This window comes from Mus musculus, chromosome 13, assembly GCF_000001635.26.
Source record: "Mus musculus strain C57BL/6J chromosome 13, GRCm38.p6 C57BL/6J".
Taxonomy (NCBI): domain Eukaryota; kingdom Metazoa; phylum Chordata; class Mammalia; order Rodentia; family Muridae; genus Mus; species Mus musculus.
Window position 1 is genome coordinate 79,958,255 of NC_000079.6, and position 19,263 is coordinate 79,977,517.

Consider the following 19,263-nt stretch of genomic DNA (forward strand, 5'->3'; position numbering starts at 1 on the left):
CCTCTCGAACTGTGTCTTCTTCTTAGAACTGTGTCTTCTTCTTAAAGGCAATTTTCTTACTGATACCAGGATACCCTTCATATACACAATTGGACCCTATCTTACAACTCTTGAACAAAATGAAATCATGAGTCACATATAACACTTAATGGGAGAAACTACTTAAAGTTGTAAGAGGGAAATGATTGTCCTTATTTTGGAAGAATGAACTTCAACCCAATCTGAAACAATTGAAACAAGCAGCTCCCTGAGCTCAGTAACCGACCAATGAACATAGCCAACTTGGAGACTTCCACGTTAGTGAGTTGTACACACACACACACACATACACACACACACACACACACACACACAAACGCACACACAAATACACATGAAAAAATTCTCTCTCTCTCTCTCTCTCTCTCTCTCTCTCTCTCTCTCTCTCTCTCTCTCTTTCTCATTCTGGGATTATGAAGGAATTTAAGATGAATGCTCAGTAAGTATATATTATCAAAATCCCGAAAACAGTCTTTTCAAAATGTGAGAGTGCTGCAATTCTGTTTTGCATATTTCGATAAATATTGTTTTAGGCTTTCTTCAACTATATTTCAGTTGATAAAACCTGACAACTTCAAATGTTGCACAAATTTGAAAAGAGCTGAGTATAGGTTCTTATGAACATATTTATAATGTAACCCTCTTTAGGATGAGCACAGTACAAGTTTGTCCTATGTCAGAAATTATTTCATGCATAAATGTTTCTTTCAGGTTCTGGAATATACATATACATGCAAACATAGATGGTAGATAAATAACTAGCTAGTTAAATAGATGCCTACACATGCATATGCTCACACATGATATTTCGTATATACATACACATAGAAATGGTCAGGACAAAAGAGTTCAGCCTTCCTAACCATGGAAAAAATACAAAGCAAAACCAATACAATACAAAATTATATATAAATTATTGAGTTTTAACTATGATCCAATCAAAATGGACTTATGGTTAACTGTTATACAATATGTTAAAATAATTTTATATACTTTTTTCTTCATTTGGCTAAGAGTAAAATTTTATCAAACTTCAATTTTTTTATTTTTTTGCATTTTATACACTTGCACTTTTGGTCTGCTGATAGATACTTTTTCTGAATCTTCAGTTTGGTTTCTATAAAGATTGTTTCAATTACCATGGGAGTACAAGTAAGTAGATTTCATTATCTATGGTATATTAAAGAAGTGTCAGTGATTAATCATAGGGAAGCTATGTTTTACTCTTTTGATGATTCCCTATATAAGCTTCTGTTCTGAATGAGATTTCAGATTCCACCCATATAGAAAAGTTTGTTTATGAACAACCTCACCGAAATGTATTTCTTGCTTGCTTAGTAGTCATTTTCCTGAAGTAAAGAAATAAATCATTCTAGTTTGGCATTGCATTTTGCAAATGGTTCAGATATTAAGTACTTTGTTCATGTGAGTTTGTGCCATGTATATTTCTTCACTTAAAAATTTAGCTTCTTTCCATTTCCCACTTACTAATTTGGTTTACTCTTTCTTAACTATGAGGATGATTTTTTTTAAAAAGTAATCTTTTATACATGCCAGAAACATTCATTTTCTATTATGATACAAAATTGTTTTAAAATAAACTCTTTGTTAAAAAATTAATTAATTTGGAGGTATTAAAGAAAATCTTTACAAATGATAACTTTTATGAATCTGGAATGTGTGAAAAATTTAGGAAGTTACAGTCTAGATTAACACTATGTTCAGGGCTAGACTGAGAAATTTAAACAGTGTTTTCTAATCAGTTACTCCCAGGCTGAACACTGCTAGACTAACCAACAGCAAGTTTCAAATTCATGAAGAAAATCACACCTTTATGGTGCTATTTTTCAAACATGCACAGATTTTACTAAGTCCACAGCGATACCAATATTTTCTTTTACAACTTCTAATTAAATATACAATAAAATAACAAGAATATATCTTTACTGTGTCGAATGTAAAAAGAATTCAGCATTTTAACATTTTGTCTTTATTTTACTCCTCCAAAAGGCTGTTATGGCTTTTGTTTTTTTGTTTTTGTTTTCTTTTTTTAAAAAATTTTTATTATATATTTTCTTCATAGGTTTTTGTTTTTGAAAAGAGACAGGATGGTCCTGAAAAATAGAAAGGGTCTTTGAATTTCTTAAGTGAATTATACTAGTAAACATTTATTGTGGGCTGGTGAGATGGCTCAGTGGGTAAGAGCACCCAACTGCTCTTCCGAAGGTCCGAAGTTCAAATCCCAGCAACCACATGGTGGCTCACAACCACCCGTAATGAGATCTGATGCCCTCTTCTGGTGTATCTGAAGACAGCTACAGTGTACTTACATATAATAAATAAATAAAAAAAAAAAAAAAAACATTTATTGTTTTGCAAGTTTGAAATTCCTTCTCATGACATTGATTTTATTTATTTATTTTTTTGTAATTGAGTGTATCTGACTTTGTGAGTCACACTAAGAGTGGGAGGCAGATAGCCTAGAATTACATATATCAGGTGTTTTAGCCTCTTTAGCACCTAGACCCTTTCAGTGAGATATCTACATACATAACTTCAGCTTTATCTTCAAAGTCACCAATAAAAAGGAAGTCTTTGGAGCACAGTTTAATAGTTATGAAGTCAGTTGATTTCTTCTTATAAAATAATTTTAGCTTAATAGCATACAGCTATTTCGCTTGAATGGTAAATATTTATCAAATGTTACACATATTTTATAATTTTTATTATGATTTTTCAATATTGCTTATTTATTTCTGAGTAATTAATTTAAGAACTGTTCTATATTTTAGCTTCATATGTGCATATATAGATATACACACTATAAGTGAATGTACATATTAGTTATTTTGTGTTTCCATTCTTAATTTAGCACTTGCCAACTGCAGTGATTCTTTTCCTATTGTGATGTAGCCAGAAGAGCGACTCTCTGACAGGGCAGGAGAGTTGGTTGTTTGAGAGAAGCAGGAGCACAGAAAGTTGGCAGGTTCATTTTTTAAAATATTTCTTGCATCAGAAATAGATTTAGGATTACATGTAGTTTAATTATGACATTTTGTATGATCAAACTACATATTACCTGTGGACAACTTGAAGATAACATTACAATAAATTTCAGAGTGGAAAATTTTTTTGTTAATTTTTTCATTTCTAATTTATTCCATATGCATGTGTTTTCAGTAGAATTACCTAAACTTAGAAGAAAAAGTGTAGATTTGTCAATTGGTGCACTTTCAAACACTACATCTCTACCTGTGCCAATATAGTCACTTAAGATGCACACTCCTTTTCTCCCCACTAATCAAAATTTCATTCATCTCTCAGCCATTGCCTCAATTTCCACTTTTTGTCTATAGATCTCTCTGACTATAAATGAAATGAATTCACCTAAGTTTGAGCTTTCTTGGAATTTCTTTGTTGTACAGTGTTTTCAGAAATTAATCACCATCTGCTAGGTATGTTTTAAAATATTATTTTATTTTATCTATAAGTCAGCCAATTTATTATGTGGAATCATACTTCTCTGGAGACTCAGATTTTTCAAAACCTACTTTAATAAGGGTTCTCAAGGGTGGGAAGAAAAGAGGGTGAGGATATGGGGATGTGAACTACTTAGAAGTAGTTCTTTGGGGTGATTCCAATCTCTGTTGTCAAGATACCTGTAGTCCAGTTCAAATTTCATCAAATGTGAATCAGCAGCATCCACACAATCCAGAAGAAACAGTCAGGCCTCTGCCTAATTGGTACAAGTCAGCAGAAAGGAAAAAGGGGCTAAAATCAGAAGTTAGCTGCTTTTCCTCTCTCAGTGAAGTGAAGATCAGCAAGGATGCGGGACCAATGAAGTATTGCATGGCTAACTGCACAAACACATTTTCATTGTCTCTTGAGTCCTACTTATATTCTCTACAAACATCACGTGTCCTCTCCCCATGGTTCAGCAAAACATCATATGAGTCTGCATCATACGACACAGCCAGAAATTTCCATTTCACTTCTCTGTATATAACAACATTGATACATGATGCTCTTACCCAGATTTCTATATCAGGTTAGTACAGTATTCAAAGTCATTTCAATAGCAGAGTATGCACCGATAATTCCAAACTCAATAGACTCCTGTGGTGTATATGCACTTGTGTAATATAATTTTATGCCACTAATTCATGACATTTCCTAAATGTTGGAACTATTAATTATATGGAGTATATCAATAAATATGAAGTGGCTGCCACACAGTAGATATATAACATGTTATTTCCCTCACTTTACTGACAATTCTTTGTTGTGTGCATTCCCACTTGTGTTTACATTTAACCTGTCAACTGTTTATACAAATGCCAAATAAATTGAGACCTTGTTAAGTACAACCCTCGGCCAGGAGATCAAATACCTTTATGACATGTATCTTTTGTACCTTCAGCCTCACATCTACCAATCACCAATGTCTACCACCAGTAGTTCCTCACATATCATTTTACCATTTTATATAGATAGACCATTGTGGTTACTTCTATTCCCATGCTCCTGTTAGTTCTACCTATTGTTGGCTATGCTTTAGCTCTGACTGACTTCTTCATTGAAGTCATGCTCACATACCCAGCAAGGGATGATCGTCTTATCTATGTCTGCATAGTACCCCCTTTGTGCCAGAGTTTACATCTTACAGATTGTAAGAATCAAGTGCCTGCTCTGTAAACCAGGCAGCCTCAGATTATTTCAATACACAGTGAAAAAAATCTGCAAAGTAGGCACTTGATTCTTAGCATCTTAGTATTCCCAACGCTGGGTACAGTAACTGGAACTGCCAGCATGCCGTAAGGCTTATTGAATTTTTCTGATAATAGGTAATTCATTTTTAAACTTGATTTGCTCTAGAGAAGATTTTGGAAAAAGGGATTCCCAGTAATGGACTCTTGTCCAGGAATCAAACATTAGTTTTTTTTTTCCACAATGTAAGCTGTACAACAGTTTGCTACTGGAGACAAAAAATGATACCATGGTGCAACAGACCAGACAGTAATGAATTCTGACAGCCTTGGTCTTGAGACCACAACTTTCATTTGAGATGTTTATTAATTTAGTAAATATTTATTGAGTATATTGACTAATATAATGGGTAGAAAGAAACCATCTCCTCATGGTTTTGAAATATAACTGCTTGGTCTCTAAAAAGTGATGCAACACACAGAAACAAACAAACACAGATTTAACTTATGTCCAAAAACATATTCTGATATATTTGATTCAAATTTATTTTTTATATATTATCACTCCATTATACATCATTTGGAAATAATATGTGTTAGTGTTACCTATTCAGATAAGACTTTTCTCTCCTAACGTCCTTGTTTTTTGTTTTTGTTTTTAATGTTTCTTTGTATGATAAGCCAAAAAGGTAATTCATGTCACTTAACCAATACTTAAATTATTCTGAATATTTAAATTAATGTATATTTAGAGTAAGTATAGTATACTGTTATGAAGTTGATGGTAGGCACTAATAATAATATAAAGCAGAAGTAAAAGTCACTGAAAATCATTGAAGTAGAAACAATTGATATGTTTAAAAGTGGAGTCACTGACTTGTGTCTGCTAAGTTCCTAAATGGGACATGTTTGATCCAGTACTTATTTCTAGTTTTGCCAAGATACTGTAAAATAGGTTTTTGAAAACTAGTCTAGAATTTGCTACCAGATTTACCTGAGAAGTACAAAAAGCAAAAACAAAAAACCCAAAACAACAACAAAAACATGCACCACGTTTCTCTGTTTCTTCTGAAATTGGGAATCCTGATAGACTACATTGGTTAAATAAATTACTTTTGTAAGTTAGTTCATTTTTTCATTATCTATTATCCAAAACAAAAGTTACCCTTTCAGACCTAACTACTCTTCACATTTTACATTTCGCCTTTCATGTATATGTGTCTTTCTTATGCATGTGAATAGCAGTATTCATGCATATTGTCAAGGGCATCAACCAGAGGCTAATATCAGGGCATCTATGTTAATTACACTCCACTTAATTTTTGATATTTAGTTTTTCAGTGGCTATTGAGCTCAAAGTTTTGCCTATATCAGCAGGTCAGCCAGCCCTCAAGATCTGCCCATCTGTGCCCTACAGAACTTGAGCATAGGTGCTCAATCCCAAACTCTACTCCATTCTTGCTCAACAAACCCTTCTTCACTGGATCACCTTGCCAATCACATTTCATACTTATGAAACACTTTGATGCTAACATATTCTCTGATGCTGGTAGCTTTTAATTCCCTTTAAAAATATTGTATTTATTTTTTATTTACTTTCTTATTTCTTTATTCATTCATATCTTACATATCACATCCTTCTCCTCTAACTCTGCCTCCCACCTGTCTCTCCCAGACCCATTCTTCTTCCATTTGCCTTCATTAAAAAAAATTCAGGCCTCCCAGAGATATCAACAAAACATGGCATAATAAGTTGCAATAATACTAGGCATGTATACTCAAGCTTATATGAGGCAACCCAGTAAGAGAAAAAAAATTCCCAAACCAGGCAAGATCCAGGAAAAAGTTCTTATTTCCATTGTTAGGACTTTCCCAAGAGCACCTAGCTTTACAACCATAACATATACCAGAAGACCTCAGTCAGATGCAATCAGATTCCCTGGTTGTTTCTTCAATTTCTGTGATATCCTATGAGTCTTAGTTAGTAGATTCTGTGCTGCATGCTCTTGTGGTGTTTTTGACCCATTTGGCTCTTATAAATGCATCCTCCCCATCTATCTCAGGATTACCCAAATTCTGCTTAAGGTATGACTGTGGGTCTCTGTCCATGTTCCCAACAGTGTTACTCTTCATATGTTATTCCACTTACATTCATGAGTATCTATAATTCTTCAAGTACTGCCTCTGTTGCTGTGTCTTCTCAGGGAGTGCTTTACCCATAGGTTAATTTAAAAGTCCATCAAAAGGATGCATGAGAATCAGTGGTAAATGAGCATTTTGGACCAAGCAGAAAAAACAATGGGAGGAGTAAAAAGTGAATATCAGACAGATTGGAAGTGTTGCAGCCTCTTTGCCACAGATACTACACCAAAAAAAGTTGGGAGACATACCATGGGTTTCCCATTGCTAAGGCTGCTTGTGCTTTGGTGAAATGTTTCTGTATGCAAAAGGATTAATTGCTCTTTTATGCATTTATTACTGAAGCCTTGAATGGTACTTAACTGGTACAAACTCAATAATCACATATTAAGTCAATGAATGAAAGTAAGATCGATTGACGTAGAAGCAGAACACCCTTTTCCATACTTCAGTGAAGAGATGTGTAGTTGTGTCAAGAAATTAATTTAATCACCACTACTGATCAAGTGGTATTGTCTTTCTCTCTTTCCCTCTTCCTTTCTCTTCATACTGTACACTTCTTCTTTCTTTCTTTCTTTCTTTCTTTCTTTCTTTCTTTCTTTCTTTCTTTCTTTCTTTCTTCTTTCATCTTCTTTTTTCAAGACAGGGTTTCTCCATATAGCCCTGGCTGTCCTGGAACTCACTTTGTAGACCAGGCTGGCCTCAAACTCAGAAATTTGTCTGCCTCTGACTCCAAAGTGCTGGGATTAATGGAGTGCACCACCACGCCTGGCTCTTTTTCTTTTTATTGTGTTTCTTTTTCTAGTAATGAGAATAAAAAACAAAGACTGTGTTTAACTACACTGATCTGCAGGAACACTGTGTACTAACATTGTTCACAAAACTCTCCTCGTTATATATAAAAAATTTCAGCCATTGTGCAAGTCACAAAACTGTAAAGTAGTTTAAAACATTGAAGCATGTTTCTTCATTTTTTGGGTACTTTAATAATGGAACTATATGATTCATCTAGTAAATTAAAATTCAAACACAGAAGGATAATTTGTAATGAAGAAAATTAATGAAAGAAATCTCAAATTCAGATTGTGTCAACTGTAAATCAGAACTTTACACAAAAGAGAATATTAATTTTATCCAAGAATAATGTAGCTAAAATAGAATCAGAGACCTTTTCATAAGGATTATAAGGTCAATTGTCTGCAGCTTAAAAGTATGATGTAAAATCCAATTAAAATAAAATTGAATTAGCATATTATAAAATGGTATCAGTTGATCCAAACACATTGATTCCTTATTTCATCTGTGACATGAAAGACAAAATAAGCCTTCGTAATGCATTTTTTAAGTTTGTTATAAAACTACTTATTGTGTTTAGATTGTTAAATTGAACAATGATATAATACATTTGAATAGTTTTGTTTTTAGTGTCTTTTCTATCTTTCAAAATGTTCCTTAAAGAAACCTCCAATGGTAGAGAGATGTTTCAGAGAGTGTGGTGGCACTTGTTGTTTTTCTAGAGAACCAGAATATAGTTGAAGAGCACCCACAGCATTTGGTTCACAACAGCCTTAAACTCCAGTTCCAAGGGATCTAACACCCTCTTGTGGTCTCTGCAGGCACTCATATACATCATATACATGACACAGCACACACACACACACACACACACACACACACACACATATATATATATATATATACACACACACATAAATAAAATAAAATAAATCTTTTAAAACATTTATTTTGCATGAATCACTGGTGAGTAGAACACAACATCTGTTCCAACAGCAATGGTAGTGACTGGGACTACCAGGAGCCAGGGTTACAGGAACCCCATCTGACCAGTGGCTCAGGTTCCTTCCAGTAGGCACTGGTCTACCTTGGTTGGGATCTCAGTGGACAGCCCCACAGTCCCCAGAGTAGATATCACTTACAGGTGCTCTAACCCACCCAGGATTTTAGAATCCCAGGATCCTAGGAGTTTGGTCACACAAGGATCTCAGGGTCTCAGAGGAAGCTTGACTCCCAGGAACTCTGACACACCCAGAATCTCAGGATCACAGGATCACAGAGAAAGATGGACTCTGGAGTTCTGACTCAACTGGGATTATAGGATGGATAAGATCCAATCAAATAGCAAGGGCAGGAAGGACTTGAGATAATCAGAAGCAACACAAACCAAGGTTACTTGGCCTCATCAGAACCCAATTCTCCCACCATTGCATGATAGAGAACTTTAAGAAGGACATAAATAACTCCCTTAAAGAAATACAGGAGAACACAGGTAAACAGGTAGAAGTTCTTAAAGAGGAAATACAAAAATTCCTTTAAAAAATACAAGAAAACACAAGTAAACAGGTAGAAGCCTCTAAAGAGGAAACAAAAAAAAATCTCCTAAGGAATTATAGGAGAATACATTCAAACAGGGGAAGGAAATGAACAAAATCATTCAGTATCCAAAAATGGAAGTAGAAACAATAAAGAAACCACAAACGGAGACAAATCTGGAGATAGAAAACCTAGGAAAGAAGTCAGGAGCCATAGATGTAAGAATCTCCAACAGAATACAAGAGATATAAGAGAGAATCTCAGGTGCAGATGATAACATAGAAAACATAGACACAACAATCAATGAAAATGTGAAATGCAAACAAATCCTAACTCAAAGCATCCAGGAAATCCCAGACACAATGAGAAGATTAAACCTAAGGATAATAGGTACAGAGAAGAAGGAAGATTTCCAACTTGAAAGGCCAGTTAATATCTTCAACAAAATTATAGAAGAAAACTTCCTCACCCTAAAGAAAGAGATGCCCTTGTGCATACAAGAAGTCTACAAAACTCCAAATAGTTTGGACAAGAAAAGAAATTTCTCCAGTCATATAATAATCAAAATACCAAATGCGCAAAACAAAGAAAGAATATTAAAAACAGTAAGGGAAAAAGGTCAAGTAACATATAAAGGAAGACCTATAAGAATCACACCAGACTTCTCACCAGACTCTGAAAGTCAGAAGATTCTGGGCAGGCATCATATAAACCCTAAGAAACCACAAATGCCAGCTCAGGCTACTATACCCAGCAAAATTCTCAATTATCATAGATGGAGAAACCAACGTATACCATGCCAAAACCACATTTACACAATATCTTTCCACAAATCCAGCCCTTCAAAGAATAATAAGGGGGAAACTCCAGCACAAGGAGGAAAATTACACCCTAGAAAAAGCAAGAAAGTAATCTTTCAACAAACCTAAAAGAAGATAACCATGAGAACAGAATTTTAACTCTAAGAATAAAAATAACAGGAAGCAACAATCGTTTTTCCTTAAAATCTCTTAATATCAATGGACTCAATTCCCCAATGAAAGACATAGAAAAAAAAAGACATGGACTAAAAGACTGGTTATAAAAACAGGACCCAACATTTTGGTGCATATAGGAAACCCAACTCAGTGACAAAGACAGACACTACCTCAGAGTAAAAGGCTAGAAAACAGTTTCCAAGCAAATGGTCCCAACAAACAAGCTGGAGTAGTCATTGTAACATAGAATAAAATCTATTTTCAACCTAAAGTTTTCAAAAAAGGCAAGGAGGGGCACTTCATACATACCAAAGTGAAAATATACCAAGATGAACTCTCAATTCTAAACACCTATGCTCCAAATGCAAGGTCATCCACATTCATAAAAGAAACTGTTAAAGCGCAAAGCACACATTGCACCACACACCGTAATAGTGGGAGACTTCAACACCCCACTCTCATCAATGTACAGATCATGGAAACGGAAACTGAACAGAGACACTGTGAAACTAACTGAAGATATGAAACAAATGAATTTAACAGATATCTATAGAATATTTTATTCTAAAACAAAAGGATATACCTTCTTCTCAGCACCTCATGGTAACTTCTCTAAAATTGACTGTATAGCCAGTCACAAAATAGGCCTAAACAGATGCAGGAAGACTGAAATAATCCTATGCATCCTATCATAACACCCTGGTTTGAGACTGGTCTTCAATAATTACATAAATAAAAGAAAGCCCACATACACATGAAAGCTGTACAATACTCTACTGAATGATAACTTGGTCAAGGAAGAAATAAAAAAGAAAGTAAAGACTTTTTAGAGTTTAATGAAAATGAAGCCACAATATCCCCAAACTTATGGGACACAATGAAAGCAGTCCTAAGAGGAAAACTTATAGCTCTTAGTGCCTCCAAAAAGAAACTAGAGAGAGCATACACTAGCAGCTTGACAGCACACCTGAAACTTCTAGAACAAAACGTAGGAAATTTAGCCAAGAGGACTAGATGGCAAGATGATCAAACTCAGGGCTGAAATCAACCAAGTGAAAACAAAAAGAACTGTACAAGAATCAACCAAACCAAGGAGCTGGTTCTTTGAGAAAATCAACAAAATAGATAAAACCTTAGCTAAATTAACTAGAGGGCACAGGGACAGTAACATAATTAACAAAATCATAAATCAAAAGGGAGACATAAGAACATAATCTGAGGAAATCCAAAGCATCATCAGATCCTACAACAAAAGCCTATAATCAACAAAACTGGAAAACTTGGATGAAAAGGACAATTTTCTCGACAGATACCAGATATCAAAGTTAAATCAGGATCAGATTAACAATTGAGACAGTCCCATATCCCCCATTAGATGCTGAGAAAGCATTCAACAAAAATTCTACACCACTGAATGATAAAAGTCTCATAAAGATCAGGAATTCAAGTCCCATACCTAATCATAGTAAAAGCAATATACAGCAAACCAGTAGTCAGCATCAAACTAAATTGAGAAAAACTTGAAGCAATTCCACTAAAATGAGGGACTAGAAAAGGTTGCCCACTCTCTCTCTCTACCTATTCAATATAGGACTTGAAGTCCTTGACAAAGCAATTAGACAGCAAAAGGAGATCAAAGGGATACAAATTGGAAAGGAGGAAGCCAAAATATTACTATTTGCAGATGATATGATAGTGCTCCAAAATTGCACCAGAGAATTCCTAAAACTGATAAAAATCTTCAGCAAAGTAGCTGGATATAAAATTAACTCATACAAATCAGTGGCCTTCCCCTACACAAAGGATAAATAGGCTGAGACAAAAATTAGGAAAACAACACTTTTCACCATAGTCACAAAGGATATAAAGTACCTTGTTGTGAGTCTAACTAAGGAAGTGAAAGATCTGTATGTTAAGAACTTCAAGTCTCTGTAGAAAGAAATCAAAGAAGGTCTCAGAAGATGGAAAGATCTCCCATGCTTATGCATTGACAGCATTAATAGAGTAAAAATGGCCATCTTGCTGAAAGCAACCTACAGATTCAATGCAATCCTATCAAAAATCCAACTCAATTCTTCATTGTGTTAGAAAGAGCAATTTTCAAATTCATCTGGAATAACAAAAAACCTAGGATACTGAAAACTATTCTCAACAAAGAAAGAACATCTGGTGGAATCATCATCCCTGTCCTCAAGCTGTACTGCAGAGCAATTGTGATAAAAACTAAATGGTATTGGTTCAGTGAAAGGCAGGTAGATCAATGGAGTAGAATTTAAGACCCAGAAATGAACCCACACACCTTTGGTAACTTGATCTTTGACAAAGGAGCAAAAACTATTGGGTGGAAAAAAGACAGCATTTTTGATATATGGTACTGGCTCAACTGGTGATTAGTATGTAGAAGAATGAAAATCAACCTGTTCTTATCTCCTTGTAAAAAGTTCAAGTCCAAGATAATCAAGGACCTCAACAAAAAAACAGAAACACTGAAACTCTTAGTGGACAAAATGGGGAAGAGCCTCAAACATATGGGCAAAGGGGAAAATTTTCTGAACAGAAAACCAATGGCTTATATTAAAAGATCAAGAATCAATAAATGTGACCTCATAAAATCACAAAAGTTCTGGAAGGCAAAGGACACTGTCAATAAGATAAAAAAGGCAACCAAAAGATTAGGGAAAAGATCTTTATCAATCCTGCATCTGAGAAAGGGCTAATACCTAATATATACAAGGAACTCAAGAAGTTACACTCTAGAGAACCAAAAAATCCTATTAAAAATGGGATACAGACCTAAACAAAGAATTCTCAACTGAGGAATATCAAATGGCTAAGAAACACCTCACTAAATATTCAGCATCCTTAGTCATCAGTGAGATGCAAATCAAAACAGCCCTGGGATTCCACCTCACACCAGTCAGAATGACTAAGATCAAAAACTCAGGTGACAGCAGATGCTGGTGAGGATGTGGAGAAAGAGCCTCCTGATTGCTGGTGGGATTGCAAGCTGGTACAACCACTCTGGAAATCAGTTTGGTGGGTGCTCAGAAAATTGAACATGATACTAATTGAGGATCCAGCAATACCACTCCTGGGCATATACCCAGAAGATGCTCCAACATTTAATAAGGACACATGCTCCACTATGTTGATAGCAGCCTTATTTATAATAGCCAGAAGCTGGAAAGAACCCAGATGTCCCTCAACAGAGGAATGGATACAGAAAATGTGGTACATTTACACATTTAGCCTGAGCTGTCTCCTGAGAGGCTCTGGCAGAGCCTGACAAATACAGAGGCAGATGCTTACCGCCAACCATTGGACTGAGAATGGTGTCCCATTTGGGAGAATTAGAGAAAATACAGAAGGAGCTGAAGGGGTTTGCAACCCCATAGGAAGAACACCAATATCAATTAAGCAGACCCCCTCAGAACTCCTAGGGACTAAACCACCAACCAAAGAGTGCACATGAACGGACCCATGGCTCCAGCTGCATATGTAGGAGAAGATGGCCTTGTCAGACATCAGTGAGAAGAAAGGCCCTTGGTCCTGGCAAGGCTCGATGCCCCACTGTAGGGGAATGCCAGGGCTGGGAGGCTTCATTGGGTGAGTGGGTAGCTGAGCACATTCCTAGAAGCAGGGGGAGAGAGGATAGGAGGGGTGATTTCCTTGGGGAGGGCACTGGGAATGGGGATAACATTTGAAATGTAAATAAAAGAAATATTCATTAAAAAAAATTCTCCTCTTTGAGCAAGTTAAAGGCAATCTTTTTTATGAACCAATTTTAGTAATAACCAATCATAAGTCTTCATTCATCACTTGTACAGGATGACACCAAGAATATTTACCTTTCCTCTATTATTCTCATGAAGTTTTCTAGTTCTTCAGGCGGTCTTCCTCTGTCATATGATCCATATAACTCTGGAAGGGGTCCAGAGCCTAATTGGCTCTCTATAAACAAAAACATAAAGCCTTTCTTCCAAATTATCATATCCTTTAGTCAGTAACCAAAAAAAAAAAAAAAAAGAAAGAAAAAAAAGAGAGAAAGAAAGAAAGAAAGAAAGAAAGAAAAAAAGAAAAAGAAACTTTTAGCTTGACCTCTCTCTCAAAGGAATAAAAAAATAACCACCAAATGCAAACAACACCCATTTTGATAATAAATACATACATTTCAAAACAAGTGAAGTAAACTCAACAAATACTGCATGTGCTCATTCTTAGACATTTTCTAATCTGTCATGCCAGGATGCCAGGATATTTAATCCAAAATTTCTGTTGAGCCCATGTGTGAAGAATATGAGTTATCCTGCAAGATCCATCCCTCCTCCCCCTGTCTTTTTTTTTTAATCTACCTAGAGTATTTTACATTCATATAGTCTCCCTGAATATTTTTTATTTTGGCAGGCTTCAGTCTTTCTGCTTACAGCATGGGTCCCAGGGCCTCTGGCCCAAACATTTTGTATTAGTTCCGAACGGTGGGAAGAATGCCTCACATGGCTCGGGAAAAAAATCTATATTTTCTTCTAACTTTAAAAACAATTAAACTAAACTTAGAATTCTATCCTATGATTACCTACTTGTGGGAAGTAGGCATCTTTTACTGTTTGTCTCTGTTCCTCAGAGCAGTCATCTTGTCTCTTTTCACAGCAGGGGACCTCAGAGCCTGTGATCTGAGTCTGCCCCTGTGTTTCTTTGTTTAAGATTCCTGGGCCATACTTGACTCTGAGAAAAAGATGAAATTTTAGAACCTACACATCATGTAAAATATACCAGAAAGTTGTTTGTGAGCCTGAAAGGCTGCCTGAGGCTGAGAACAAAGAGGAACAGGCCCAGGCATGTCCTAGCAGGCTGGTCGTTAAGGCATTCCTAAGAACAGCTTGACCATAAAGATAAAAAAGGACAGAACAGGGCTATCTTGGCTGAGTCAACACCATCTGGCCCGGCACCTCCCTCTGACTGCTGACCTCCTGACTCAGTTCCGAGTCATATATTAACCAGATGTTCCACTGACCTAGATAAGCACCCGGCCCTCAGACTTCCTGAGGCCCGATCAACATGTACACTTTTACTAATGTATAACTATTCTGTTGAAGTTTAAATTGTCCAATTGTTTGAAACCACGCCAATTCGTTTCCCAGCCCCAGACCCTTTTCTATAAAAACCCCTAGCTTTCGAGCCTCAAGGCCGACATCCTTGTCTCCTGTGTGAGATACATGTCTGTCTGTCGGGAGCTCCATCATTAAACTACCTCGTGTGTTTGCATCAAGACGGTCTCTCATGATTCTTTGGGTGGACGCTGACTCGGGATAAGAGTGAGAGTTTCCCCACTAAGTTCTTTCAACTCTGCTCTGCTTGCTAAGAAACTAACTCTCCCATCCTTCCAGACTTGCATCACTGTGTCTGAATCAATTTGAGAATCCTAAATAATTAATGGATTCTCACCTACCATGTTGGACATAATTCTGTTTTTGAAAGTGCACGCTTGCTCCTGCTAGGCTCTGGGACTAGCAGCTGCTGGCTAGTACCACCAAGATTACCGCCCATTTGTCCTTGCCGCATGCCAGCATCTGCCATCTTACCCAGCTCCCTTTAGCTCTGAGTAAGGAAAACACTAGAGACTCTTATGTTTTAAAACTGACCAGATAATCCAAAGGTTGAGTGAAGATTATTCTACTCTGGGTCCTCTGGTAGTATTATATCAAATTTTCCTAGGAACCACCATACTGATTTTTTCAGGTGCTTCTCAGCCATTTTGGTATTCATCAGTTGAGAATTCTTTGTTTAGCTCTGAGCCCCATTTTTTAATGGGGTTATTTGATTTTCTGGAGTCTACCTTCTTGAGTGATTTATATATATTGTATATTAGTCCCCTATCTGATTTAGGATAGGTAAAGATCCTTTCCCAATTTGTTGGTGGCCTTTTTGTCTTATTGATGGTGTCTTTTGCCTTACAGAAGCACCTGAAAAAATGATCAACATCCTTAATCATCAGGAAAATGCAAATCAAGCAACCCTGAGATTCCACCTCACACCAGTCAGAATGGCTAAGATCAAAAAATTCAGGTGACAGCAGATGGTGGCAAAGTTGTGGAGAAAGAGGAACACTCCTCCATTGATGGTGGGATTGCAAGCTTACACAACCATTCCTGAAATCAGTCTGGTGTTTCCTCAGAAAATTGGACATAATACTACCAGAGGATCCAGCAATACCTCTCCTGAGCTTATATCCGGAAGATGTTCCAACTGGTAATAAGAACACATGCTCTACTACGTTCATAGCATACTTATTTATAATAGCCAGAAGCTGGAAAGAAACCAGAGGTTCCTCAACAGAGGAATGGATACAGAAAATGTGATACATTTACACAATGGAGTACTACTCAGTTATTAAAAACAATGAATTTATGAAATTCTTAGGCAAATGGATGGATCTGGAGGTTATCATCCTGAGTGAAGAAGCCCAATCAGAAAAGAATTCACATGATATGCACTCACTGATAAGTGGATATTAGCTTAGAAACTTAGAATACCCAAGATACAATTTGCAAAACACGTGAAACTCAAGAAGAAGGAAGACCAAAGTGTGGATACTTTGTCCCTCCTTAGAATAGGGAACAAAATGGCCATATAAGGAAGTTATAGAGATGAAATCTGGTGCTGAGATGGAAGGAAGGACCATGCAGAGACTGCCCCATCCGGAGATCCATACCATAATCAACCACCAAATGCAGACACTATGCCAGCAAGATATTGCTGACAGGACTCTGATATAGATATCTCTTATGAGGCTATGCCATTTCCTAGAAGATACAGAAGTGGATGCTCAGAGTCATCTATTGGATGCAACACAGGGCCCCTAAAGGAGGAGCTAGGGAAAATACCCAAGGAGCTGAAGGGGTCTGTAACCCTATAGGAGGAACAGCAATATGAACTAACCAGTACACCCCGTTAAACACAAGCTCATGTCTCTAGCCGCATATGTAGCAGAAGATGGTCTAATTGGCCATCATTGGGAGGAGAGGCCCTTGGTCTTGCAAAGATTATATGCCCCAATACAGGGGAATACCATGGCCAGGAAGTGATAGTGCATGGGTTGGAATGCAGGGAGGGAGAGGGTATAAGGGTCTTTTGGGATAGCATTGAATTGTAAATGATGAAAATATCTAATAAAAAAATTGTTTAAAAAAAGTTTTCATGGTAAACCCATCTTCATATTGAACTTGCAGTGGCTTCTGAATAAGAGAGGGTTTAACCACTCTTATTTATAATGAAGTCGATCTATTTTTATTTCGCTGATATGATAAAAATGAAATGATTTTAATAAAAATGATACATACTGTCTCATATGTTGCTAATTTTCAGATGGAGAAAAACTAAAAGAAAATTACACATTCCACAAAATCTCTGAGACCCAACACCTGGTACGGAGAACTAAGAACACTTGGTCATTATTTTCAAGCTAGATTTTTCTTGTTTTAAAAAATTCCAGTAGCAAGAATAATGGTTCTCCACAATGTTGCTAGTATGTTATATTTGTAAAGCAGCGTGTAAGTCTCATGGAAGAGGAATGAGTTCCTTAAGTGACAGTAAAATAAGCTTTTGTGGAGAGACGTTTAGGGGTGCTATTGTCCATGGGCATTACCTATTTTGTGTTGCAATTTTCACTAATAGAAAAAATTACAGTAATGGTCACATTTTCAGTCCTGTGTCATAAAATACCCAAGTGGAGTCAAACTAAGTAGAGAAAAATGATAAAATCTTAAGTAAAATTTATACTTATCTGGCTATTCTTCTTTACTGAGCATAGTGTTGCATTACACTTGGAGAATATGACCATACGTTCAGTGTGGATGACTGTTCTTAGTTGATTCATTCTGAGCTTAATCAATTATTATAATTTCACAAAGTATGCAAAAATGTTTGGCATTCAGTTTAAATTATTATTTGACTGTTCTCTTGTATATTCATTTGTATAATGCTCGGAAGCAAAATTAATCGTTTTAATTTTGTAAAATTTTTTATGAAGATATATAAAATCTTCATACATTTTAATTTCATTCTTAAGAGGGAAAACTCCTATGTACCATGTGCACAGAATCAGTATGAATTCCACAGCAAAGCCTCTTGAACAATTGCATGTAAAATCGGAGGGGAAAAAATCCTGCAAATTCTCTACTCTTAATGTGGTGTATTGTTCTTTGGTAGTAATAGGAGAGAAATATTCACAGAATTCACTAAGTGGGAGGAATGTGAAGTGTCTTAGAGTTTGCCATATTATTACTTTCAAGGTAACATCCTGGATTAAGGAAAGATTCCTAAAACTTCATATAGATAAAAGTTATTGTGAGGTAGAGGCTATAAAATACACGTGACTGATTGCAAATAAATAATATAAAAACATGTTGAAGGAAATCCTTGAAAACCTATATACTCCACTCCAAAAATGTAGAATATTTATATCTTTTCAAAACTACAGAATAGAACTGTGATTTCACAGCAAAATTGTTATCTCTAAGTAACAAACTACAAAAATATTTTTTTCTAAAATCAAAATTAAAGTGCTGAAAAGCTAAATTTCAATTACCTTGGATAGGGCTATATTATATACATAAATACACAGACGCACATATGCATACATTTCTGCAAGTTACATTACATGGTTTGTTTAATGAGAAAGGGATGTAAAAGTTGACATTGATCTGTAGCTACTAAGACTGTGCATGTTGCAAAATAAGCACATAGCAGCAGCGTTTTAATTCTTGCATCTCAATCTAGGATATCATTTATCCAGACAGCAACTAATTTCTCACTAATAACTCATGCTAAAATATCAGACATAATATTTCAAATATATGTTTTTGTATTCCCATACAATTTAATTTTAAAAAAATTACAAAATGTAAAAAGAATTGCAACAACATGAGAGAAACGTGCAGAATAGCATGTTAACATTAATTTCCTTTCAAAATAGATATTTTTATTTAAAATAAAAGTGGGTGTGATTGTGAATTTTTTAATACTAAAGGAAACAGCCAACCAAGGGTTGCCTGACCTGAGACACCTCCTATAGG